This window comes from Arvicanthis niloticus, chromosome 9 (genome assembly GCF_011762505.2).
Source record: "Arvicanthis niloticus isolate mArvNil1 chromosome 9, mArvNil1.pat.X, whole genome shotgun sequence".
Lineage (NCBI taxonomy): Eukaryota > Metazoa > Chordata > Mammalia > Rodentia > Muridae > Arvicanthis > Arvicanthis niloticus.
Window position 1 is genome coordinate 82,675,349 of NC_047666.1, and position 26,556 is coordinate 82,701,904.

Sequence of the window (26,556 nt, forward strand, 5' to 3'; positions counted from 1 at the left end):
CTAGCTTATGGCTGTGTCTCCTGGAGTTGATTTGTGGTAAACGTGGGCAGCACAGCGATCCTAGAGCAACACACACTAGAATGCTTTGTGAGCATCCGTAATGACTTCTAGGTTAAGTTAACATAACGTTTTCTCCCCTTTGAGACAGGGTCTCTTTATGTAGCACCGGCTGTCCTGGAACTCACTATGTAGACCAGGCTGGCTTTGAACTCAAAGAGATTCACCTGCTTCTGCCTCCCCTATTACTGGGATTAAAGGTGCACACCACAACAGTTGGCCTAACACTGGGTTTTAAAAATCGTATTTCCTGGCAAACACCTTTAATTATAAGAAATTGAAAGCAGCAGGTACTACTTTGTACAAGCATCCATCGTTTTAGAAGGGGAAGAACTGTCTTTTAAAATGACAAGCTGGATCATGTGGTGTTTTGTGTCTTTTCCATTTTGTAATAAAAATAGAGAAAGCAGGAGAAGGAGTGTTGAGTGAGAATGTTTGGAGATACAGCCATCCCTTCTCTGTGGCTATGATAAAACACCATAACCAAAGACACCTTAAGGAAGAGATACAGCCTCACTAACACCATGACTAAAAGCACCTTGAGGAAGAGAGGGTTTCTTGTGGTGTGTGGGTCCAGAGAATAGAGTCCACATGGAGCAGGAACACAGAGCAGGAACAGGAGCTGCCACACAGAGGATGCAGACAGACCCGGAAATGGGACAAGGCTGTAAACCCTCAAACCTGCCCATGTGATACACTTTCTCCAGCAAGGTTGTGCCCCCAAAGGTTCCATAATCTCCCCAAAGAGCACTACCTACTGGGGACCAAGTTTTCAAACACTTAGCCTATGGGCAGCATTTCGTACTCAATTCACAGTGAGAGATACAGATAGTTAACGGGAGCAGCTTGACGCAGCAGCCTAAACATTAAAAACAACAAAAAAGACTAAATGTACTAGGTCAGAATCAAGTTAAATTAGCAGCTATGGGCATGACCAGCCATCCCCACAGTTATGGAATGTGGGGTAGGTGGAGCCAGCCTGGAGAGAGGGAGGGAGAGCACATGTGCCTTTGGCTCCCTTGCTGGACTGCGGTGTCCTGGCTATATGCAGTGTGGTTGAGTGGTTAGGGGTATAGCTAGGGTAGCTGTGGCTGGCTCTTGCATACAGGCTGTATACTTACTGGGAGACTTGGCTGTAAGTCATGTAACCACTCTACTCCTGCATAAAGCTGTCACTTGCCACATAGAAAGAGCTATAGGGGCTTTTTCTTGAGCCTGGAGACAACCAGCATTACAGATATCATCCTATGCTTTCATGTGGAGCTGAAACAAGTGTAGCAAAATGGACCCCAAACTGTTGGGTCCTGTAATTCTAGGAAGGACCTAGTTAGTGAGTGAACCTTCGTTCATTCAGGCTCTATGACAGATGATAAGGTTTCAGAAACAGGTCACATACAAATCCTTGGCTTAAATGGCAGTAAAACCTAAAGACACCCAGCTCTTCAAGCTGAGTGCTTTACTAAGTATGCATTTCATTTTCAATCGAAATTGGGCATTGGTTCAAGATTAGCATGTAGCATGCAGCCAGTTTAGGAAATTAGTTAATTGTTTAAAACAAGCTTAAACATGCCAACGTCCTAAAAGTAATTTTGTGTTCACCAGTGGAATATCTTTCATTGTTATCCCTTTGAACGTACACGAGAGTCTATTTCAGTGCTCTTTGTTGCAGGACTGATGGTGGTGTGTGAGGCAAGCTCCTCCTACCTACATTCCCAGCCCCCAACCACTCTTCTCTGCAAGACTCTTGTCTGTGCATTCCTCAGCGTTTGAACATACTCTCCCTGCATTTTTTTTCTGTTTGTCTCTCTCTCTCTCTCTCTTTTTTTTTTTTTCTTCGAGACAGGGTTTCTCTATGTAGCTCTGGCTGTCCTGGAACTCACTCTGTAGACCAGGCTGGCCTCAGAAATCCGCCTGCCTCTGCCTCCCAAGTGCTGGGATTAAAGGCGTGAGCCACCACCACTGTAGGTCTCTCCCTGCATTCTTAAGTTCACGTTCTTAGACCATTAGAGAAGAAAGACACTGGCTGGGAAAGTTTCCACCCCACTTAGAGACCAGCAGGCCATCTTGGGGTTCCTTCTGGGAGTAGCATGATGCACAGGTGGTCAGTCCACACTGTGAAACAGAGTAATCACATCTGGGTGGTGGGGTTAGCTACAGCATCTCTGGTGTTTGGGAGGATTTCAGGGTGACTGGGGAGTGCTCTCTCTGCCAGTGTTTGGGACTTCATTCGTGTTAGTATGAAAATCCAGCAGAGCGAGAGCTTGTTCTGATTAGGATTTTTTCTTTGATTTGAAAACTAATCCCACTTACATCATCAGTCTCTGCTTGCAGGGAATAAAGAGAGTTTTTTGTTTTTGTTTTGTCAGTTACTCCCCCATCCCCACCCCATCCCCACCCCACCCCCAATGCCCGGTTCCTGTGTCGTCAGGGTATCTTCTTGTCCTTCTCTGGCCCTTCAGAGTTGTTTACATTCTGTATGAGGTGAGGGTTCCATGGTATAGAAGAGGAGTGGGTGCAAGGCACAGTGCAGGGTGGAAGCCCATGGGAGCTCTGCTGTGCTCGGAGGAGGTCCTGCCCTCCTCTGTGGGAGCCCTGGTGTTCACTGAGGAGGTCCTGCCCTCACCTATGGGAGCTCCAAGTTCATTAAGAAGCCATTACCCCCCCTCTTGGTAGGTTTGCCTGACCACTTGGACCCCTTTGTAAACCAACCTCTGTCAGAGGGCTGTGCTGTGGGGTGACAGGACAGCTTTGGGGTGTCTCCTCAGTGGTGGCCTGCTTCCTTTTCTGTCCTTTGGGTTTCCCATCAATTTGAATATTTGCTCTCAAAAATCTGAGCTGGTCATATACTGTTTGCCTTGCTTTTTGTTTTTGTTTGTTTTGTGTCAGTACCTTCTGGATCACACCAGGGATGGCTACACTATTCTGTTCCCAGGGCTCACTTTATTCTTAAAAAATTAACCCTTTATGTTCCATTATCATACTAGATGCGTGTTCTGGAGTAAGAACAATTTCTACTCATGTGATTGTGTTTATTTTTCAATCTCTGTGTGCTTGATGTATGTTCCCTCCCTCAAATTGGGGTCCTAAATCTTCCCTAAATTTAGATGAATTCTGATCTAGCCTGGGGAAGTAGACCCTGACCAAATATCCTACAGCTTAGCTGCTAAACTTTGTGAGACTCGTTTTGGATGGGTTTAAGCGAATCAGTGGTTGGACTGTTTTGAAATAGCTGATCATATTCTTTCTTGGCCTCTTCTGGCTCCCTATGCATTTAGCAGATCATGAAACTGTGGGGTGAATTTCAGTTCTCTAGGGCATGTGGGTCAGTGCCTGAGGTTAGAGGGTCAGGGTGTGGTAGGGTGCACATATCTCCTGAGAGCAGCATGGGATGAGAAGGGGTAACCTGGGGTGGAAGCCCACTGAGCTCACCATCACGGTGTGCACTGTCTGACCGCACAGAGCCCTGCATGCTGCTTCCTTGCTAAGCACTTGTTGCTGCATGCTCACAAGGCTGCTGGTCTTCCTGCTCTGTGTCGACCCTCTCTGCTGGCTGTGTAATAGCATTAATATTTGGGAGAAGCTAGAATTTGTGCCACATATAAGGAGAGACTTGATTCATAAAGATTTCCTTCATCTGTCCACAGGTTTTAAGTGATTTCTTGTATTAATTTTGTTGTAGCTTTTGTTGTCTGCTTGGGACCTAGCAAACATTTAATTATTCTTTCTCTAGAGCAGTGGTTCTCATCCTTCCCGTGGTCCTTTAACACAGTTCCTCATGTTGTGGTGGCCCCGAAGGAGCAGTGGTTCTCATCCTTCCCGTGGTCCTTTAACACAGTTCCTCATGTTGTGGTGGCCCCAACCAGAAAGTTATTTTTATGGCTACTTTATAACTGTAATTTTGTTACTATTATGAATCCCAGTGTAAATATCTGTTTTCCTGTGGTCTTAGGCGACCCCGTGGGAAGTCACAGATTGAGCGACATTGCTCTAGACATTGCTTATGTCTCACAAGCTTTGCACAGTCAGCAGAGAAAATCCATACCGGTCTTTTCAGTGCCTACCCTACTTTAAATAAGGCAGGAGTTTAGCAATTGGTTGTTTTATCGTTACCTTTCTTGTATCATTGACTGTTGACTAGTGATCATTGGAGTGTCACAGCTCACAGTGGGCCGTTCCACACGTCTACCCTATTCTCTCTGGAGTCTTATTATTCCATATGGAATATGAAGCAGAAGGTACTTTTTTTGCCAACATTGCACATTGCTTTTTAGCAGGATTGAATTACATATGAAGTGTGTATTTATAAGTCTGATGTCAAAGAAAAATGAAAACCCCAGAGCATTCCTAACCTTTTATCTTTATGACAAAAATCCAAATTTAGGAATATTTCAAGTTTGTTTGCTAATTTATGACTTTATCCTTATTTTGTGGGTTCAAGGTTGTATCACTTATGAAAAACCAAGCCGACGCATTTTTGTTTTTATTTGTTTTGAAATTTTCATACATGATTATTGTACTTGAGTCATTTCTACTCCCCTCTGTCCTCTCTGTCTCCTTCCATGTTATGTTCCCCAGCTCCCTCTCAAATTTATGGCCTCTTATTCTTCAATTATTATTGTTTTATACACACACACACACACACACACACACACACACACACACACACCACTGCTGAGTCCCTTTAGTGAGTCTTGCTTATTGTATGTGTGTTTGTTTTAGGGCTGACCAGTTGAAGTTGTCTTGTCCCCAAAGAAGACTGACCCCCTCTCTCTGCAGACAGTGATTGTCTGCAGCTCTTCACCTAGTGTTGGGGCTTGTGACCTTTCCCTTGCCCACACTGGTATGTTAATTGGTTGTTTTCATTGTTCAGTTATATAGACTGTGTGTGTGTGTGTGTGTGTGTGTGTGTGTGTGTGTGTGTGTGTGTAGGGTTGTGTTGTAGATGTACCATCCCAGGTGCGGGTTGTGTTGTAGGTGTCCCTTTCCTTTCTGTTTGTGTCTGGGAAGTGGATTGGCTGAAGGAGAGCAGAAAGCAGGGAAGGTAGAACAGTTGAAGTGACCTCAGGAGAGATGGTTGATGCTCCAGGAACTGGAAGAAAGATGTCCAGGGATATGTTAAAGCACATTCCCATGGCACCTGCTCCATCTCAAACAGCCTGGACTTGGTCAGAATTTCACAATTGTAGAAGCTTAGAAAGGAGCCCTGCTAATCTGAGCATGTGTGTAAGTCAGTGCATTTGGCTGTTGTGTGAGGAGATAGATCTCTTTGGATTTTAAATGCCTGGCTCTGGTAATAAGCTGGTTGCAAACAAAAAAAGATGATGTAGGTTTTAGAAATTCCTCAATGGCTTGCTTCCCACGTGGGCAAGGGTTTTTTTTTTTTTGGGTTTTTTTTTTTTTTTTTTTGACAATATTAAAAACAGAGAGAGCTTTAAAAAAGAGAAGGTGGGTGGGTAAGAAAGCTGTTTTTCGTGGATAGTAGATCCAGGGAGCTTCCAAGCCTGCGTGCAGCCAAGTTAGGGTGGTTGTTAGTTAACACAGTTAGTTTCTTCCCACGTGACTCTAATTGGCTGTCCGGTTCTGTTGACCTTCCTTGGCATTTTGAGCCTATCAAATGACTTCATCCCTGATGATTTGTCTCCTGGAAGAGAGTGTAAATGAGGTCTGTGGAAGCCAAAGCATCTCCTCTGACGACCGGACAGGTACTACATAGGACTCGGGAATTTCATGATGCTTTATAGACAATTGGAAACAGGCAGTAATATACCTTAGAGTTGCCCTGAAAACAGTGCTTAAAAAATAACCAGGGGCCAGTGAGATGTCTTAGTGAGTAAAGATGCCTCCACCAAGCCTGACAACCCTGGTTCAATCCCCCGAGACTCACGTTTTAGATGGAGAGAACCAACTACTGTCAGTTGTCTTATGACTTACACTCACCCTCCAATGTATATGTACACACACACACACACACACACACACACACACACAGAGTAAATAAGTGTGTGAAACTGATGACTTTTTAAAAACCAGGAAATCAATGGCATTTGTGAAACAACCATGAAGTTCTAGTCAGTCCCTGACTTCTGGGGAGGTGGTCTTATGGCAGAGCTGGCCAGTCAGCCCCTGACTTCTGGGGAGGTGGTCTTATGGCAGAGCTGGCCAGTCAGCCCCTGACTTCTGGGGAGGTGGTCTTATGGCGGAGCTGGCCAGTCAGTCCCTGACTTCTGGGGAGGTGGTCTTATGGCGGAGCTGGCCAGTCAGTCCCTGACTTCTGGGGAGGTGGTCTTATGGCAGAGCTGGCCAGTCAGTCCCTGACTTCTGGGGAGGTGGTCTTATGGCAGAGCTGGCCAGTCAGTCCCTGACTTCTGGGGAGGTGGTCTTATGGCAGAGCTGGCCATAGAAAGGCACCTGTGACATTTTCTTTCTCTGTTATTGGAACATGCATTTTTTTCCCAATCTTGTATCGTACTCGGGCTCTACAATCTCTTATTGTACTACTTCTTATGGACTATTTCATGTAATTTTGTGACTAAGATTTTAAGAATTAAGTTTTGTTGAGGGATGAGGGCTGGGAGTGTCTTTTATTCATAAGAAAAGTAGTTCGTGTCTGAGTGTACTATGGGGATGGTAAAATGGCAGACGGTAACTGGCCCTAGCCATCCTATAAATAGATGCAGAGACATCTGTGAAGGGCACAGTGTGAATGTGGCAGACACGGACTGCGTCAGCTCCTGTCCTGTAGCCAAGACTTCTTAGACTCCTTCACGCCTCACATTCTCCAGGCGTTAGGCAATGGAGTGGTCAGAGTATGCCAGGGCTCCCTTCTCGAGGGGCCAGGGGGTCATTTGTTCTTGCCAAGGAAAAGTGTGGCAGGGTTTTGTTTTTATTCTCTAAAACTAACTCTTCAGGTCTCCCCTTCAACATTTTTCGCCCTCCCTTTGGGCAGTTTTCCACATGCTTAAGTGGTCACTGTACAAGCAGTTCCTGTGCTGTTGCAGGGAGCTTTGGACAGTAGGAAGAGAGGCTGAGAAACCCTTCCTGGAGCACTCTGGGCCATTAAGTGGTCTTTAAAGAAACAACTGAATTCCAAAGACATAAAGTGTTAGGTGAAACTCTACAGAAACCCACCCCTCCCAAGTGACTGGATCAGAGGACTGAGTGGTGAGACAGAACACTGTTGGGAGAACAGCCTGTGTGTCTTGTTTTTTTTTTAGGACAGTAAGTTAAAGTGGGCAAATTTGTTGTTTTTAAGGTAGAAATTGACCACCACTCTAAGAACACTATATGCTTTCAGGTGCCTGTGTCAGCCTCACAGGTGAGCAGTGTGGCTCTGCCTTCCCAGCATACTTACTATATCACAAGGGCTGGCCCTGCTCAAGAGCCCTGAGTCAGAAGCGAGGCCAGCCTGTGTGTTCTAGCATCCTGGCCAGTAACTCTGAGAACCTTTCAGAGTTTTGCGAGGTATCTGTAGTTATGTTCAGTGGGCACTCAGGGACTGTCCTTTGTAACATGCTGACTTAAAGAACTGCAGCTTGAGGAAGAACTAACACGCCACTGTGTCAGGATGCCCAGACAAGCTTGTGCTGACAAATATGTCTCCAGTTGAGTTTGGTTTTGAGAGTGGCACTGCCACTCCTGGGCCTTCTGAGCGCTGCCCTGCCTGCACTTTCAATTGTTGCCTCTGAAATGGAGGAGTCGCCACAGGGCGCTGCTAGGAAGGCTTCATGGCTTTGTCCACAGTTGTTTGTGACATCCCTGGTGGCACTGAACTGTCCTGAACAGCTTTTTAAGTGGAAAGAGCCCAGTGAGCTCCTTTAGTGGCACAACCAACTTATGAGTTAGGTTGCTTTTGGTGTGCCTGCTCTGTTGTTTCTTCTCTATCTCTCAAACATGACTTATTGGTTTCAGGAGAAAAAGCAGGCTGACCTTGTTTATAGCAAGTGAACCACTTATGAATGAGGTATTCATATTTTACAAGTGAATAAACTCTTTAAGGACACCAACCAGTGTGCCATGCTATAAATCCCTTAGCCCTTCATTCATTAGTAATTACATGACTCTCAGAGGTCACGTAAGTTAATCTAAAAAATACATAGCCTCAGAACCTTCTAGTAGGGCTCCTAAGTCTATAATTCCATTTCCTTGCTGGTTCAGTTTTCATGCAGCACCTGCTATGGAGTTTTGTGTTAGAAGAAATCTCAGTACTTGGTCACAAGTGTTGAGAATGAGAGAGACAGTGACTGGAACAGGGCAACTGGTCACATCCTTGTGATCACCAAAGCCTGTGGAGTCCTGTCCATATGTCCTGCTGTGTGTTGAGGCTGGGGAAGACAGTGGTCAGCAGTGCAGCTGGTGAGTGTCTCTGTAATCATATCACAGCGCAGAGACCTGTCCACAGCTGCTTTTTGGTTAGCAGGACTAGAGTGTGGGTTCTGTGCAGAGGACGGTGTCTGAGGCTTCATGCTTGGGCGGGGCATGTGCATGGGGATTTGAATGATTCCGGGATGGGTTCGTTTGCACCCCCAGGTCACACAGGTGAGGATTAGATGGCTTACTGGGATCTGCTGCTGAAGAGCCTTTCTTTATTGCTGTTTTCTGTAATTCTTGATAACACAGAGATTCCTTTGCCTTTTACCTGTCTTCTCTTCTTTATAAGATGCAGCTTTGCCTGTTGATTCATGAAGGTTCCACAGAGCTGGGGAGAGCTGGACATTTGTCAGCCTGCCTGGTGGCTGACATAGGACATAGCCTTTCCACTGTGAAAAAGAGCATGGCTTCCCTGTGCCTTTCGGGTGCAGAAGCATCCGATTTTTAAAAAAAGATTTATTTATTTTATATGTGTGAGTATACTGTAGCTGTCTTCAGACACACCAGAAGAGGCCATCAGATCCCATTACAGGTGGTCATGAGCCACCATGTGGTTGCTGGGATTTGAACCTCTGTAAGAACAGTCAGTGCTTTTAACCACTTAGCCAATTCTCCAGCCCCTGCAGAGGCATCCAGTTTTATTGTTAGCTTTGATGGACAACAAGACAGCTTTGCAGTCTCACAACTCACTGTAACACTTTATGTTTTCATAGGGCTGTTATTTTTTTTTAATGTTATTGTCTTGTAGTCAGAATATCTATTAAATCAGGTTTTCTACATGAAGACATAATTTTCAAGTCATTTTTCTTTCTGAGGGTGATGATAGAGAATAATTTTCACTTTATCACAAGTCAGCTTGTTAGATTTTTACATTTGAAACAGCAATAACAAACTTTGTGTCCTATATTTTCTTTTTAAAAAGAGATATATTACTTTTTATTTTCCATGTACTTGTGTGTGCCTGAGTATATGCATGTGTACCACATGTGAACAATGTCTGTAGGGGCCAGAAGCAGGGGTTGGATTCCCCAGAACTAGAATTACAGGTGATTGGAAGCTGCCTGACAGGAGTACTGGGAACTGAACTTGGTTCCTCTGCAAGAACAATTTGTACTCTAAGCCATCTCCAGCCCTTGAAGCATATAATTTCTATGAAAAGATAGATTTGGTAAAATGGAATACATTTTACAGATTATTTGTCTTTCCCTCTGTTCTGAATAAATAGGGCTGCAGTCCTCTCCCAGACCCTCCCAATCCCTTTCTATAGAAGGGGTTAGAGAGAAGGGAGAAGGACTCAGCTCTTCAACCTTCCAGAACTGCTGTGCAAGAAATCTGGGTTTGGTGGTAATATCCTGTGCCTCTTTACATGGTATTCTGTAAGGATTGGTTTTGGTACCGTCTGTGTGTGCATGTGTCTGTGTACAAGCCCACACACGTGTGTATGTTTGGTATTGTCTGTGTGTGCATGTGTCTGTGTACAAGCCCACACACATGTGTGTATGTTTGGTATTGTCTGTGTGTGTATGTATCTCTGTACAAGCCCACACATGTGTGTATGTTTGGTATTGTCTGTGTGTGCATGTGTCTGTGTACAAGCCCACACACATGTGTGTATGTTTGTTATTGTCTGTGTGTGTATGTATCTCTGTACAAGCCCAGACACATGTGTGTATGTTTGGTATTGTCTGTGTGTGCATGTGTCTGTGTACAAGCCCACACACATGTGTGTATGTTTGGTATTGTCTGTGTGTGTATGTATCTCTGTACAAGCCCACACATGTGTGTATGTTTGGTATTGTCTGTGTGTGCATGTGTCTGTGTACAAGCCCACACACATGTGTGTATGTTTGGTATTGTCTGTGTGTGTATGTATCTCTGTACAAGCCCACACATGTGTGTATGTTTGGTATTGTCTGTGTGTGCATGTGTCTGTGTACAAGCCCACACACATGTGTGTATGTTTGGTATTGTCTATGTGTGCATGTGTCTGTGTACAAGCCCAGACACATATGTATATGTTTAGTTTCACTTCCCAATCCACGTTGCTTTAATGGAAAATATTTTATATTCTTGTATTTGGTTTAAAGGGTTAAATGAAGATATTTCTGAATAAAGCTTGTAAAGAAGTGTTTGTGGTTACAGTTTGTATCAACAGATTTTAAAAGGCTGGATGTGATTCAACTCCATAGGAAATGGCATGGTAGTACAGGGCATTTTTTGCAGTTCAAGTTGCCACAGTAACTTGCAGCAATACACACTTGACTTGGCATCCAGGCCTAGAGAATTTCAGTGACAATAAACGTCCTGATTGCATTCATCATCTTTATTTTCCCCAAGAAATGAGCTTTTGTGACCTAATTATGTTACTTCTGGTTTTAAGAGACCAGGAACAGTTTGTCTGTTTTAGCATTTTCAAACTTCATTCATCAAGTAAAGCTGAGGAGAGGGGACACATTGCCGAGGAGATCTTAGTGTGACTGTTACTGTATGACTTAATGAAATGTGAAAGAAACAAGATGTGATGAGAAATGAAGGAATCGTCATATCCATTTGTTAACATGAATTTCTGATATTAAAATACTGGAATCTGGTTTTCATGGACCACTGATCTAGGAACCCCGTTACTTACTGCCAGCTTGTTAATATTTTTCCTCTGTGGTATGCTGTGCTGGTGTCTTACTTGGGAACAGTGTGTGGGAGCAAAGAGAGTGGAGCTTTTACTTGTACAGTAAGGTTAACCTGACCCTATATTCAGACAGGTGTCTGTACAATAGGATATGGTTTCAGAAAAGGAAACTTTTTCTTCTGCACTGCAGCCTACAAGATGGTAATCACTAGCAAGACCATTTTGAGTAAAACATAGATGCTTTAGTAGAGGTGGTAGAGCTTACGGGTGTGCAGGTATTCGAACCCCACATGTACATGGTCACTTACTTTAGAATGTGTGGAAAATGGAAGAGTCCATGGCCTGAGTGTTCACAAATAGCAGAGTTAAGGGATCAATCTGGATGCCCATCAGTGGATGAATGGATGGATGGATGGATGAAGAAAAATTCTCACACACACATATACACAGACACACTCACGCATACAGGCATACATGTACACTGACAATTGCACAAAGTGACATATACACACATAGGCACAAACATGCACATAGGCACACACACACTCCTACATGTACACACATACATGCACATAGACACACACGCACTCATACATGTACACACACTCTGACACATACACACAATACACATACATGTATGCACATTCATGCACAAATGTGCTCTCACACATATACATGTGTGCACACACACAGGATGGGGTTTTATTCTACCATAAACAAGAATGAAATTATATTATTTCCAGAAAATGTAAAGAACTGAAGATCATCATGTTAAGTAAAATAAACCAGACTCACAAAGACTGTGACATTTGTCTCCTGTGGAATTTAGGGGAGGAGAGACATGAGGAGGACTTTTCCCTAGGATGGAGATTGAGGGGGGGGGATAGAGAGGACAAAAAAGGGAAATAAGGGGATGGATATGCTCAAAGAGCACTACATGCATACATTGAAACATCACAGAACGCCCAGTAATTAGTACAATTAATGCACCATAATTAAAAAACCAAGAGTCTATGGCTAGGAGAATTCTTTTAAATTGTATACAGAAATCCATTGCTGTGAAATAGAGTTCACCCATCCTGTGCCACGTAGCATTTTTTTTTTTGAGAAGCCTCTGTATTGAAATGTTACTCTGTACCTCACATATACATCCAATTACTTTAAAAAAGAGCACAGTGTGTAAGGTTGATCAGATGTCCCAAATTTTATTATATGATTTTTGAAAAACTGTTTTTTTATAGAGATAAATTTATTGGTGTGAGCTGCATATGAAAATAAAGATATTCTCAGAGTTTGTATGGGGCCAAACAGACTGAGCTTCTGAGCGCAGACTAGTGTGGAGTTGAAATTTTTCATCTTAATATTGCAATACATGCCTGTGTGTGATGGAGCCTTGCTCCTGAGAAGGAGTGGCAGGGACCCAGGAACCCCAGCGTCACCCCTGGTGTGTTTGGTCTTGTGTTGCTGTAGCACAGTGCATTAGACCTGCGTTTTCAGATGAAAGAAACTCACCTGCTTATAGTTCTAGTTCAAACTGCTGGCTTCTGTAAGCATCTTTTGTCTGCATAATCACATACTAACTAGGAGGCACCAGGACAAAAAAGGAAAAAGAGGGACCCTGTATGAGGAGCCCACTTCTGAGACAGACCATTCTCTTTTGGCCTGATCACCTCTTAAAGGCTCCACCTCTTGATGCTGTTTAAATGGCAGTTGAATTTCAGTGTATTAAATTGAATTGAAGGCATTTTGGAGGGGACATGCATTCAGATCCTAGCAATCTTTGCTTTAGACTCTGTCCCTTTCCTTCTCCCCACTACACCCAGTGGTGTTTAAATGCTCACATGTTGCCACTGATGTGAACAGTCTTCATGGATTACATGCCAACTGGGAGAGCTGTTTCAGTCCCATAACCATGTGAACTTGCTAGTCACCACACCTTCCCTCCTGACACTGGTGTTTGGGTTAGTGGACCCACCTGGGCTTGCCATGCAGGAGGTTTTCAGGAAAGCTTCTGAGCCTAATTGTGTAAATGGATTGGAGACCTTTCACAGCCTTCTGTGACTAGAGTTAGCTGTGGCTTCTGTGGGGTGTAAGGACCTGGAGAGGTCAGACTGTTGCCCTGACAGCCTTGGATAGAATTCCTGTGAGGAAGAGCCTCCTGGCTGTCTTTCATGAGGTGAAATTACTTACAAGTGCACCACTTTTAAGTTTAAGAAAAACTTGGTTTTTATATCACTTGAAACATTTCATTTTTAGTTTAGTTTTGCTTAATTATATTTTCCAAGGCAAAAATTGGTTACTGTAGATGGATCTTTCCCAACACACTACCTGTTCTTTATTTTCCTAAATTCGGGAAAAGTACTTTTCCCTTCAAAGGCAAACATTAGTCATATATTTTTTAAAAATTGCTCATTAAAAAAAAAACTGTAGTTCAAAGTATCTAGGAAGCGTAAAGTGTGAACTAATATAATAGTCAAGTCTAAAATGAGAATATAGCTCTAAGCCTATAGAAACACTGCAGTGTGAATTAATATAACAGTTTAAAGCATATAGAAAGTGTACAGTGTGAACTAACACAGTAGGCCAGAGCTTATAGGAAAAAGGCAGTGCCAGGGTGTCTGTGTAGTACCCACAACCACACTACCCTGTCTCTATTTCTTCTCCTTTCTTTCAGAGCCCAGGTAGGTTGTACTTGCTCCTTGGGAAGGGAAACATTTTAAACTTCTCATTTCAACACATGGACCGATTCTCCATACCCTTGTAAGTCCAGGATTCTCCATCTTTAGTGATCACCTCTTTTTCTTTGAAGCTACCAGTGTGGTCTTCAATCTCTCTCTCACACACACACACACACACACACAACTCAGACCAAACAAAGATCTGAGAATTAGAAGAAAATTACACCTTAAGGAAGGGGCAGTCTTGACTGCTTCCTGACTTTCATCCCCTCCTCTTTCCCTCCCTCCCTTTTCATCCTCTCTCCTCCCCCTCTACGTTTATTCTTTTCCTTCAAGATGTCTCAAGAAGTGCCCATTCTGTAATTTCAAACATTGTCAAGTCATATGGCTTGGTTTATTAACAATTCAATAAATGAGAACTATTGTTATTTTTTATTAAAGTATTATGGCTTTTCTACTCAAATCTCATTCCTGTTCTAAGCATAGCCTGTGCATATTTTTAGGCTAGAAGACTTCCATTTTCTTATCATCAGGGATCCAACCAAGCACTCAGTAGGTAGAGAGAAGTGTCAGCTATTGCTTTTGTAGGTAAACCAGGACTCACAGTCACTCTGCACAACCCTAGTGACTCACAAGCATTTACAGAAAGCAGGGACTGTGGGGCAGGCACTATGGAGCAATTGTAGGTGGTTGGGGTGAATTAGGCCATAGCCTTCTTTCTCTCCCTCACTGATTGAGGGTCACTGTACCAGGCTGCAGGGTGATCACATAAAGCACAGTGTAAGTTCTGTAAACTGGACACCTCTTAAGCCCCTCCAGCGCTGCACTGATGGTGAGCTCTGTCTGCAGACAGTTCTGCATGCCTGTACAGCTCTGTAGTGTGTTCTGTGGACAGACACTAATTCTGACAAGCAGTCTTAATAACCAGCCACACCGGAGATAGATCCCTTAGTTCACTCCACTTCTCAACATAGGCAGGCAGGAATCAAGGGCTTCACCACCCTTCCCTTACAGTCTTGTTGGATGTGCTTTCTTTGTGCTTGCCTGTTCTTTGGGTAAATTGATGTCTAAATAGGTGAAGTATTATTTTGTAAGATTTAGGCATAACCTTTACATGCATTTAATCATGAGACTTTGTGTCACTTAGAGACATTAGTTTTGCACTCAAGCTTCCTATACTTTTAAAAGTTATAATTGTTGACATATATGCTAGATTGTACCTTTTTTATTTAATTTATACTAATATTTATTATTAATAATTAATTTATTTTTATATTTATATATTATATATATAATAATATATATATTTATATATATATATAATATATATATATTTATTTATTATAATTAAATTATATTTAATTTATACTAATATTGTATGTGTGCATGTATGAGAGATTTTTAGTGTTAATAATTTCTTAAATCTTAAAATTAAACAATTAGCAATTCTCATTCTCAAAAGGGTCTTTCGGTCTTAAATTATTCTCCGTTGAAGCAGCAGATAGATACATCACATTAAAAGCCACACCGCCAACCACTTAGCATTTCTCTTGTTACAAAGGAAATTTCATAGAAGATAAATTATTGTAGATCATTAAACACTACCACCTTCAGACAAATGGGGCAATAATTAATTATTGCTATTTCTATTCTGTTTCACCCCAAAGAACATTTGAATCATCATCTCCATAGCATGGTGGTTTTTACAGCCAGGGAAGTAGAGTTCCACATAGCATAGCGCTGTCTCCAGTCTCCAGTCTCCAGTCTCAGGGAGGCTGAGCCCCCGGCACAGCAGCCTTCTTCTGTGTTTGCTCACTGTGGCACATTGTTAGCATCTACACAGAAGCTGAACTGTTTTGCTCGAGGGCATTTTAAAACTGAGATTTAATGCTGAAGAAATCATTTCGTGGTGTGGGACTGGAGCATTCCTTCTAGACTCTTCTGGATTAAAACTGGCTGTCTTCATGTGTAGGGGTAAGTGACGGTCTGTGGAGTGGTTGCCATCTTTCTTCACAGGCCCTTTTGTTTCCATTCAGTCTAGTGTTCTCCTGTGCAAACGGATCTACGCAGTAGCAACCCACGGCCTCAAGTCAGGTAGAGATGCGACCAGCCATCGTAATCCACCCTGTACTCCAAGAACTTGCTTTGAATGAATATCGGGAACAAAAGCTTGGCAGAAATGAGCCTGCGAGGAAATGGAAGGTGCTTAGAACTCAGGGTTTGCTGCAAGAAATAGACACCCATGCCGGGAGTGAGACTGCAAGAGAGCTGGTTTGTTAGGGCGGCTAAACAGCCACTTAGGTATTCTGACCCCTTAGGACAGAAATAAAACCAGTGGAGACAGCGGTGGTCTTAGAGTCGGCACTGTCACCAGCCCTTGAGCCTGGGTCTAGTTCCCAGGCAGCAGGTGCCAGTGACTCTGAGCGCCTCAAGCTGGAAGATTTCCCTTCAGAGGCCTGCTCTTTCATGAAGAAGATTGGGTCAGGCATCTGTCAAGGGCATGAACCTTAGCCAAAAATGAAATTAAACATTAATGAGAAATTAGGAAGGAAGGTAGAGCCGATCACCTCTTCTCCATGCGCAGGTTCTTAGAACAGTTAATGTCCCCTTCTCTGCACTGGGTCAGCTCTGTCAAAGGCATGGAGTCAGGCAGGGGATGAGAGGAGTGTGTTCTCAAGCCTCACAGGAGCTGCATGGGCACTGGGAGAGGAGCCACCTCACACTGTACAGCACAGTGGATCCCCCACTTGCCAAAGGTCCAGTTCCCTGAGCCTGGGAATGGGTGCTGCACTTCGTGTCTGCAATGTGCTATCTCCTAATGATCTCTTCTCATGTTATCAATTGAAGAGTGGTTTAATTTGCTCAGGCCTAGTCTAATACCCACATTCCCTCATTATCTAAAGTGGGGCTTTATAAGCTTTCCACTACTGACTTCTTTCCACCTAAGAAAGTTTACAGCACTGTGACTAAAAAGGAAGGTAAAATAGATGTATAAATTAATTAACCTTAATCAAAATATACTATAGTTATTTCTTAAATGATTCTTGAATAAACATAATTTTGCCATTTATTAAAGACTAAAGGAAATGTATATGTAAATGAGATGAGTATGCTGTTTGTGCTGCTTAGAACATAATACACAGAAGCAGCATGTTATAAATGGTGGTCAGAAAGCAGGAAAGGCCTTTGTTTTCTATGATTAAGCCATTATTTTCTGTGAGAAATATTTTTGCATGGTAAGAATACTGCACACCATAACATAACTGTCTTGCATGTGAGGTGTGTTAGGTGGTGTTCACAGTCAGTTCATTGTATGATGACATGTACACTGCTGTCTGTGCTTGTATGTTTAGAACTTCGGCTGCAGTGAAGTCATATAACACAACATGAACAAGCACTTCCAGAAACAATTCATCCTCATCCATTTGACTTGAAGCTAATTTGTGGTCATAGTGCATTCATAAACTTTGGCTATGGTCAAATTTTTCATGAACCCTCCATTCAATTACACAATACCACATGGACTTTAGCCAGCACCAAGCTAAAGATATGAGCAGTGGGTCACATCCCACTGCTCAGTAAGCATTGGTTTGGTTCAATTCAGCTACTCCCGAGTGTCCATGGGAATAAATCACCATTGAAAAGAGTGAACACCGGCTCTAGCTGGTTCAGAAAGCTTAGTCATTTGCATCCCAGAAGGCTTTTCCTCTCCCTGATAAGCAGTACTATTTTTGATAGGAGTAGATTGTTCTGCCACACCTTCTGTCTGTCTTCCACCCAACAATCTCGTGAATCCAGTAAACTCTACTTTAATCTAGACTGTTAACTAATCAGGTAATCTAGACTGACTGGCAAGGTCTGATTATGCACCTCTCTTCTCCCTCCCCATCCATCCCTGGTCTCAGAGGCAGGGTCTTTGGGAAGTGATTAAGTTTTTAGAAGTCATGGGTAGAATTAGCACCCTTGTGAAGTGGACCACAGAGAGCTGCCTTGTCTGTTTTGCAGCATCGGTAAGCAGAGGCAGGTCCTCACCATACAGTGAATCACCATACAGCCTGTTCTGGCTGGCCAGCCTTCAGAATTTACTACATTTGTGTGATTAGTAAACTACCCATTTGTTGATGTTTATAATATAGGTCAACACACTAATACATGAACCTCCATTCAGTATCCTTAAAGTACCTACCATAGGCTCAGTGCTCAGTAGGCCATTAGTGAATGCCTTCATTTTATTTACTTAGTATTTTAGGGTCAAAAGACTGCTTTGTGGAGCTGTTCTGTTTTTCCAACTTTACATGGGCCCTGGGGATTGAACACAGGCTGCCAGGCCTGTGCAGCAACCACTGAGCCATCTTGCTCAAATTATTTAAAGAGTGACTGCTCTTTAAATAATTTGGTGCTCCATTAATTCTTTCCTTGAGTAGTGGAGCACGTTAGCTAAGTGCCTGGCTCCAGGATGTCTGGATTCGAGTCTTGGCTGTCTCGCAGTGAAGTCTGAGTGTGGCATGTGCTCCGAGGTCTCTTCTGAACGGTGGCAATGATAGTTATCTAGAAGAGCTTTGGGAATTAACTGCATCTGCACATTTGGAGCACTTAGAGCGAGCCTGGCATGGTGCGCACTGTAACAAGAGAAGCCCCAGTCCCTGCTGCCCTTCACATAGCACGGAAGCTGGCAGTCAGTGAGTGAGCGCTGGGTCTGTGAGCTCTACCTGGCTCACATCAGTGTGCTGCTTGCACACGATGGTGCTCATGTGTGTCTGACACACAGGGACTTTGATGAGCATCCTGGTTTATTTTCTTCTGGATATCATGAGTTTGTGACATTTCTTTCTACTGTAGTTTAGGATCTGTGCAGTCTGTCCCCTCTCTACTTCTGGACCCAGAAGACGAGGCTGTAAAGTAAAGGTCTCCCTGTGGTTGGGGCATGTTTTCCACAGGGCCTGCTGTCATCTTGGCTTCTCACAGATCAGTAAAGGGGCAGAGTTCTTGTGGCCCAGTGTACCTGAGATTGCACCCAGCCCCTCTCATGTTCTCACTTCCTAGTTCTGTCTGTACTGGTTACCACCTGCTGAACAGCATTTGAGTTCCTGAGACTTAAGTCTTGTCTGTGCCATGCAAGGTTGTGAACCACCACGTTGTGTGCAAGGTCATCCCAAACCCACAGTTAGAATATAGAGTACACTGTGAACCCAGCCTGCTGACTGTTAATCCTGCCTTCCAGTTCACCGCTTCCCATCACTGACCCAGCTCAGTAACACTGCAGTGAAGGGGCATGGAACAGTGATCTGGTCTGTTAATTGGAATCATAATCAGGGAGTGACATTTTCTAGCAGTGTGGGAGGACTTGGTACTTATGTGGAAACATTTTTTTAAAACAACAAAGTCATGTGTCTCTTTAACTGTGCTCACTCTTGCTGGCTATGACATGTGCATTTCCCAACAACTCAGTTCTTAAAGTGTTTTCTGATGTACACTTTGTTACTACAGTAAGTTTCATATGTTAGAAGTCTTTAATGTAGCAGTGTGAATAGGCTCACAGTAAGACTCTGCAGTTCTTAGCAGACTGCAGTTACCAGTTTTTACCCATATTTGGTTGGTTGGTGAGTAGTCCTTGGAAGAAGAGAACAGTTCTGTTTCTGTAGCCGTCATTTCTCATCAGAGTGAGTGGCACAGAGAATGGTAGCTGATGTGTGATGTGTGTGATGTGGGCCCTGTGGCTTTGTGCAGTGTGCTCTTGTGCACCGCAACAGTGGCTTCCTGTGAAGACTGAGCTGCCACAGCAGCCTATTAGCAGAAACCTCTGTCTCACCACATCTCAGTGATCAATCAGTCTTCAGCTGAGAATCGCAGATTACAATGGTAATATGAATAAGGACCATCACTTGTGATGGTAGCGTGATAAGCCCTGCTTTAAGCATTCATATTGTTATTTGGTTTTGACAAATTTAAGGATTATTCCTGTTCCAGAACCAAGGAAACTAATTGAAAGCCACCTAGCCAGTGAGTAGCAGGGCCGGGTGCTAGTCAAATATGTCATGGATGCTCTTCTCACTCTTGCAGACATCACTAATCGATCATATTGTATGTTCATGCTGAGCCTGATCATTGGACCTCTCCCAATCTATTCTGACATCTACAGCTCAACAGTCAGGCTTACTAGGTCATAATAAAGCATGGGGCATGCTTGGCTGTAGAGGTGTCTATATTTAACTTTCTCTTGAATTATCCTGAGGTGTAAAATTGAGCCAGTGTGTTTGGAAAACAACAAATGAGGCAAATCATTGCTTCAGTTTAGAGGGAAAATGGACACACTTAATTTTCTTTTGTAAATATTGACTGGTGTGGACAGCTGGGATTAATACAAGTTATTTCCATTTTAATAGCATTTAAAAGTCACTCCTATGTGAAAAAATATTTTAGTTAGTTATAAATATATATAATCAAATTATTTTAAATCATAATTTATATATTTGAATTTATATATACTTAAATTATTTTTCAAATAGATATTTGAAATAAATTTTACATAAGCAACAGTGATTGACTATATGGCTGCAAGATAAAAGTAAAATATAAAATCTTGTTAGGATTAGCGTTACAACTCTTTGGCAGCTCCACTCAGATTACAGGCAGCATTTTTAAATTTTAAATTAAAAAAATCCATGTGTAGTCAAAAAAGATGCTGCAGTCACTCCTTTGACCCCTTGCAAAGTCCAGCATGCCTATAGGGCCATGAGAGGGCACTCAGCAGGACTTAAGGCCAGAGCTGGGGTTAAAGGCTGGAAAACCCACAGGACAGGAACACCACAGTACAGGAACACCCACAGAACAGGAACACCCACAGGACAGGAACACCCACAGGACAGGAACACCCACAGGACAGGAACACCCACAGGACAGGAACACCCACAGGACAGGAACACCCACAGGACAGGAACACCCACAGGACAGGAACACCCACAGGACAGGAACACCCACAGGACAGGAACACCCACAGGACAGGAACACCCACAGGACAGGAACACCCACAGGGCAGGAACACCCACAGGACAGGAACACCCACAGGACAGGAACACCCACAGGGCAGGAACACCCACATGACAGGAACACCCACAGGACAGGAACACCCACAGGGCAGGAACACCCACAGGACAGGAACATCACAGGACAGGAACACCCACAGGGCAGGAACACCCACAGGACAGGAACACCCACAGGACAGGAACACCCACAGGGCAGGAACACCCACAGGACAGGAACACCCACAGGACAGGAACACCCACAGGACAGGAACACCCACAGGACAGGAACACCACAGGACAGGAACACCCACAGGACAGGAATACCACAGGACAGGAACACCCACAGGACAGGAACACCCACAGGACAGGAACACCCACATGACAGGAACACCCACAGGACAGGAACACCCACAGGACAGGAACACCCACAGGACAGGAACACCCACAGGACAGGAACACCCACAGGACAGGAACACCACAGGACAGGAACACCCACAGGACAGGAATACCACAGGACAGGAACACCCACAGGACAGGAACACCCACAGGACAGGAACACCCACATGACAGGAACACCCACAGGACAGGATCACCACAGGACAGGAACACCCACAGGACAGGAACACCCACAGGACAGGAACACCCACAGAACAGGAACATCACAGGACAGGAACACCCACAGAACAGGAACACCCACAGGACAGGAACACCACAGGACAGGAACACCCACAGGACAGGAACATCACAGGACAGGAACACCCACAGGACAGGAACACCCACAGGACAGGATCACCACAGGACAGGATCACCACAGTACAAATGTCTCACTCCTGTCTGCTGCTCAGTTTTTAAAATTCTACAAGATACTCTGTAATTTTAAGTCTTAAGTCAGGGACAGAAAAACTTAGAAAATTATTGATATCAAGATATGTTTCTGTTGATAGGACTTGGCCATGAACAATCCACATAAATGTGCAAGGCCACAGAAGCTGGCTTTCCCACTAACCCTTGGCTGTGTCCTCCAGCGTGCTGTTACTCATCTCGGTTTGCCAAGACGCGGGCAGCTTCTTCATTTTTGTAAAGATGTTGCTGAGCTGCGTGTGTGTGTGTGTGTGTGTGTGTGTGTGTGTGTGTGTGTGTGTGATGTAATATTAAACTGTAATTGTAAGAAATACTGACTTCTAAAATAATTGAACTTATTTTGTTTGAATATTCTTTGTAAAAATAAGTGAACTTGGGAGAAATAACATGTTAGTAGTGTTGTGCAGTTTTCTTCTGCCTGCTCTCAGCCATGCTTCATCTTCTCTATCCATAAGGACCTGGCTGTACCTGAAACGGCCGAGCCTCTGGCCACACCCCACCCGTTCAGCATCAGGCTGTTTGCAAGGCCCGGGCAACAGCTGGCGATTGTTCAGTTCTTGCTCAGTACTGACTATCTTTCTTTGCACCGTGGGCTTTGCCTGTCAGTCGGGCAGCCCCAGTATTCAAGGCTGGACTCTGTGCTTTTAGTTTAGCCCTTTACCAGAGCCAAGAGGTTTTCTTTTGAGATCCACAGGGGGAATATTCACCCATTGTTTGTTTCAACTTCAGAAAAGCTGGAAGATATCACAGGCTGAGTTAGTGGCTTTGATGTTATTTAGTTAGATTTTGATTTTGCTTCGTTTTCTCATTTGGCTTCTTTGTATTGGGTTATCTAACTAATCTCTCTGACTCTAAAATCTAGTGCTCTGTTTTGCCTTTTAGGTGCTAGGCTAAGGGCCGTTTAGATAAGGATTTGTTTCTGTTGGGTCTGTGATTTTAAGATCTCCTAGTAATCCCTTACTGTAATCCTCATGCCTCAATTGTATTCTTTAGATGTCATCGTAATTAATCTGAATGTTGTTACTTTCTGTTCTTACAAGTCCTGTTTTGCGACCTAGGACATGGCAGGGGAATCTTTTTAGATGATACAGTTATCTACATGTGAAGATCTTTAGGAAAGCTCTATGAATTGCAAAGTTCTGTGCAGGCTTTCTCTTGAGTAAGCACACTGTTCTTAGGCAGTTATAAAGTTTAACATCTCTAAGCATTACTAAAGTTTCTGTCTAGTGTTTGGGTTACACCACCTTGCTTCATAAGCTCCTGAACAAGGCAGAAAGCAGAGCCTGCCCTGTCTTCACCAGTGTTCCTTTGCCAGAACTTCACTGAGTGTACCATCCGCAAAACTTAGGAGCCCAGACCTATTTTCATAGAACAGGCAGGAGGGTGACGTTGGAGCATAGAAAGCAATGTCCACAGCCTAGATCGTTCATGAGGCAGAGACCTTCACCCTGGTTTCATTGCTGTTGTCCTGTCTGTAAAGGCTTGCACATTGCTAGACACTGTAGTTTATTCTGGTTCTAAGGAAACTTACTAATGCTTTTCAGTTGGCGTGTGTCTGTAGACTTGAGGCAAACCTTGTAGAACCACCTTGTTAGAAACAAACAGATCTTGCTAAAACACAAAGGAACACAGGACCAAAGAGAAGGTGGCTCAGTAAGGCAATTTATTTTTAGCAAGAAGAACGTACCAAGCCCCAGGCTGTGCTAGCACACAGGACAGGAAGCTCACTCTGTTTTATTCTAACCCAGAGTTACTGTCTTTCCCCACTGGCTGGGGTCCAACCTCAGTCTCTTGCAATTACCTCATTGTTAATGACTCAAGCAAAGCAAATGAAGGATAGAAAGAAAGAGGTTGACCATGTAAGTCACTTATGTGCCTTTGTCTAAGCAAAGGTTTTACCAGCTGGGGATTAAAACATTTGCCTAAAAGTTTTACAAGGTGGGGGAGATAAAAAGATTGGAATTCCTATCAAGTTTAGTGTTTGAGAGAAAAGAATAATATTTAATATTTCTTACAAATTTCTAGTTTTTTAAACGTTTATGTTTTAAAGGCATTACATTATTTCATACTATTCTTTGTTGTAGTCATTAAAACAAAATCGTAAATACCACACAAGCCTCAGGAATGGGCGTGGCCATGTTGGGACTTCATTTTTGCTGAAATAGCAGCAGCTCTAGAGCTTGGTCACCTTTAGAAAATTTGCCTTTTAATCTAAAAAGATTAAGAGTATGTGAGTGTATGGATTAAAACATCCTACTATAACATATCTTACTAAAAGAAATAAAATCAAAACTGGAGAGATGGCTCCACTGTTACGTCTTTCCCCAGAGGACCTCGTGCAGTTCCCAGCACCCACACTAACTTCAGCTTCAGGGGATCCAGTGCCTGCAGCTTCCTAAAGCACCTGCACTCCATGTCACGTAGCACATGGCACACATGTGCACATAATAAAAATAATAAAACACAAAACAAGAACTGAAAAACTAAAAGTCATGTGTTAAAACATAATAAAACCAAAACCATTTGATAAGACCAACTATATTTTTTCCTTATTAGGAGTAGAAGTCAAACAGTGTGACTTTAATTTCTTAGTAAAACTTGGAATCACAGAAAGATTACACAGCTCAGTATGATGTGGCTGTGGTTGACTCAAGCTATTGTTCTGATGCCCCATGCCTCTCTGAAGGAACCAGGCCTTGGGTGGACACTGGTCAACACCTAGGTGGTGATCTGCCACCATAAGGCTCTTCCAGCGCACTAGCAAGCTTAACATGGCCCCAGGTCAGATGTTGCCGTGCCCCATTTTTAGCGGAAGCCTTTCTTTTCTCCAGGCTTACCTGCACCCTGGCAGATCTAGGCCTGCCATGCATGAGGCAAAAGAGAGGAAGAAGAAGGGTAGAGCTGCCACTGGAGAGCAATTTGTAGAAAATCCTAAGTGATCCACTGCAAGACTGCTGATACAGATCAGGGGGAGTCAGTTTTGTTTCTGTACCCTACTGAGGAACCATCACAAAATAAATTTAAAATGTCTGCATAAAGCACTATGAAGAAGAATAAAATGCTTAGGGCTGTATTTCCACAAAAAAGGACAGTCCATGTTGCAGATCCACTGGGTGTGCTTGTACAGAAGAAAGAAGGTGGCCTAATTCTCATCTCATGCACCGAATGGAAGTAATGACAGATTTAAAGTAAAGAAGAAAAATGAAAACCTCTTCAGCTAAGGTGTGAATCCTCAGGAACCAGGCAGCGGTTCCTTGTATATGACACTAAGTGCCAGGGCAACAGAAGGAAAAGAATACACTAGAAATCAGAAGTAAACCTTGGGTTCAAATGGTGCCATCCAAAACATGTCAAGAAACTCTTCTGTAATGGAGAATAATTGCAAATAATTTGTTTGATAAAGGACTTATTTCTAGATAATATAAGAACTCTTACAATCTAGTTAGTTTTTAAAAACAGCTCAAGACTAATTGTCTTAATTAGCTCAAGCCAAAGACTGGGAGTGGTTGCTTCTCCAGAGACAGATGCTTGACGTTACATCTCAAGGAAGTGTAAAACAAAACCAGAATAAGCTACCTATAATAAAAAAAAATGCAGACAGTCACTATGGTATTCCGATAAACAAATGGAAACCATCATACACCACTAATAGGCACATGAAAGTGACTTAGCCTGACAATTCCTCAGTGTGGGATTGCAAGGCCCCGCAGTGCTCCTGAGTGTGTGTGCAAGTGTAGTGCACATTCCCACGTAAAACTGCACAGAGGGGCCCTGACAGCTACTCAGTGCCAGCATGGGACGCTTGGTGAGTGGGAGCACAGGCGGACATGGCAAGTGCTGTCCGTGCTAAGTCAAAGAAGCTGGCCATAGAAAGCACGCGCTGGTAGATTTGTTTCCATCAGACCTTTAACAAACAGGAGGCAGTGTGGCCCTTTGAGCTATTGCTAAAAATGGAAATAAATTACAACATAAAGAAGTTGAAGCCCTGTGTGAATTTAATTGTATATGTTTTAAAATGTTTCAACCCCTATGTTATCCCCACCACCCCTAAATTTAGTGTGGTTTATGGCTACTTTCATCTTCTCAAAGCCTTGGCTAGGGCTTTGATGGCAAGTGGCAAGTGAGTAGGACTAATGGGTTTGAGGCTTTGGGGCAGGGGGATGACAGCAGTCCCAAACTGATTGTGGTAATAGCTACACAATCAACTTATGCTGTGACTTACATGGAATGTTCGTGAACCTCAGGAACTGTTAATGAAGCAAACTGGATAGTGCAGGCAATTTACCATGCTATAGTTTAAGCAGGAAAGACTGAAGGGCTATAGACCCCTAACGAAGGAGGATCCTGGGAAATGAACAAATGTTTGCTGTTTTTAGGATTCACAGCCTAAGCCCACTTTAATGGCTAACTTGCCAGTTTGGAGTTCAGACCGTTATAGATAAGAGGCCGCTGCTGTGGGTCTGACTGGCCATGGAGCAGAAAACTTCCAGGAAGTTAGATTACAAGCCATTAATCATTGGTAAAAATCTAACATTTATCAAGGACCTATTGTACATAAGGTACAACAGCCACATCCCTATCGGGACCTACTGTATATAGGGTACATTGACTGCATCCCTATCAGGACCTACTGCATATAGGGTACATTGACTGCATCCCTATCAGGACCTACTGTATATAGGGTACTTTGACTGCATCTCTAGTAGTGGATGCCACCAGAAAGGAGGACAGAGGGTAGACATGGCAATTCAGTAGACATACTTAACCCTTGAGGGAGCATCCTCAGGTGAGGGCTAAGGAGGACCAGACAGATGGGAGAAGGCATAGGAGGAGGGATGAGTAGTCAGGACAGAAGAGCATAGAGGAGAGGCCAGAACAGTGATGCTGTGGGGACATCCCAAGAGGAAGGTAGTTCTGGAAACAAGGAAAGGGGGACAGTTGGAGG

The 26,556-nt window shown here is 43.4% G+C and overlaps 1 protein-coding gene across 3 annotated transcripts in view; it reads left to right on the forward strand.

Moving 5' to 3' along the window:
• Rassf8 (Ras association domain family member 8) overlaps positions 1 to 26,556 on the forward strand; it is a 73,603-nt gene that overhangs the window by 15,802 nt on the left and 31,245 nt on the right. The window contains exon 1 of one of the 3 annotated variants that reach the window (XM_076940846.1): positions 4,881 to 4,897. The exons of the other annotated variants lie outside the window; for them this stretch is intronic. The gene's annotated coding sequence lies outside the window, so the exon portion shown is untranslated. Of the gene's footprint in view, positions 1 to 4,880; positions 4,898 to 26,556 lie in introns of those variants that run through there. 3 annotated transcript variants of the gene reach the window in all.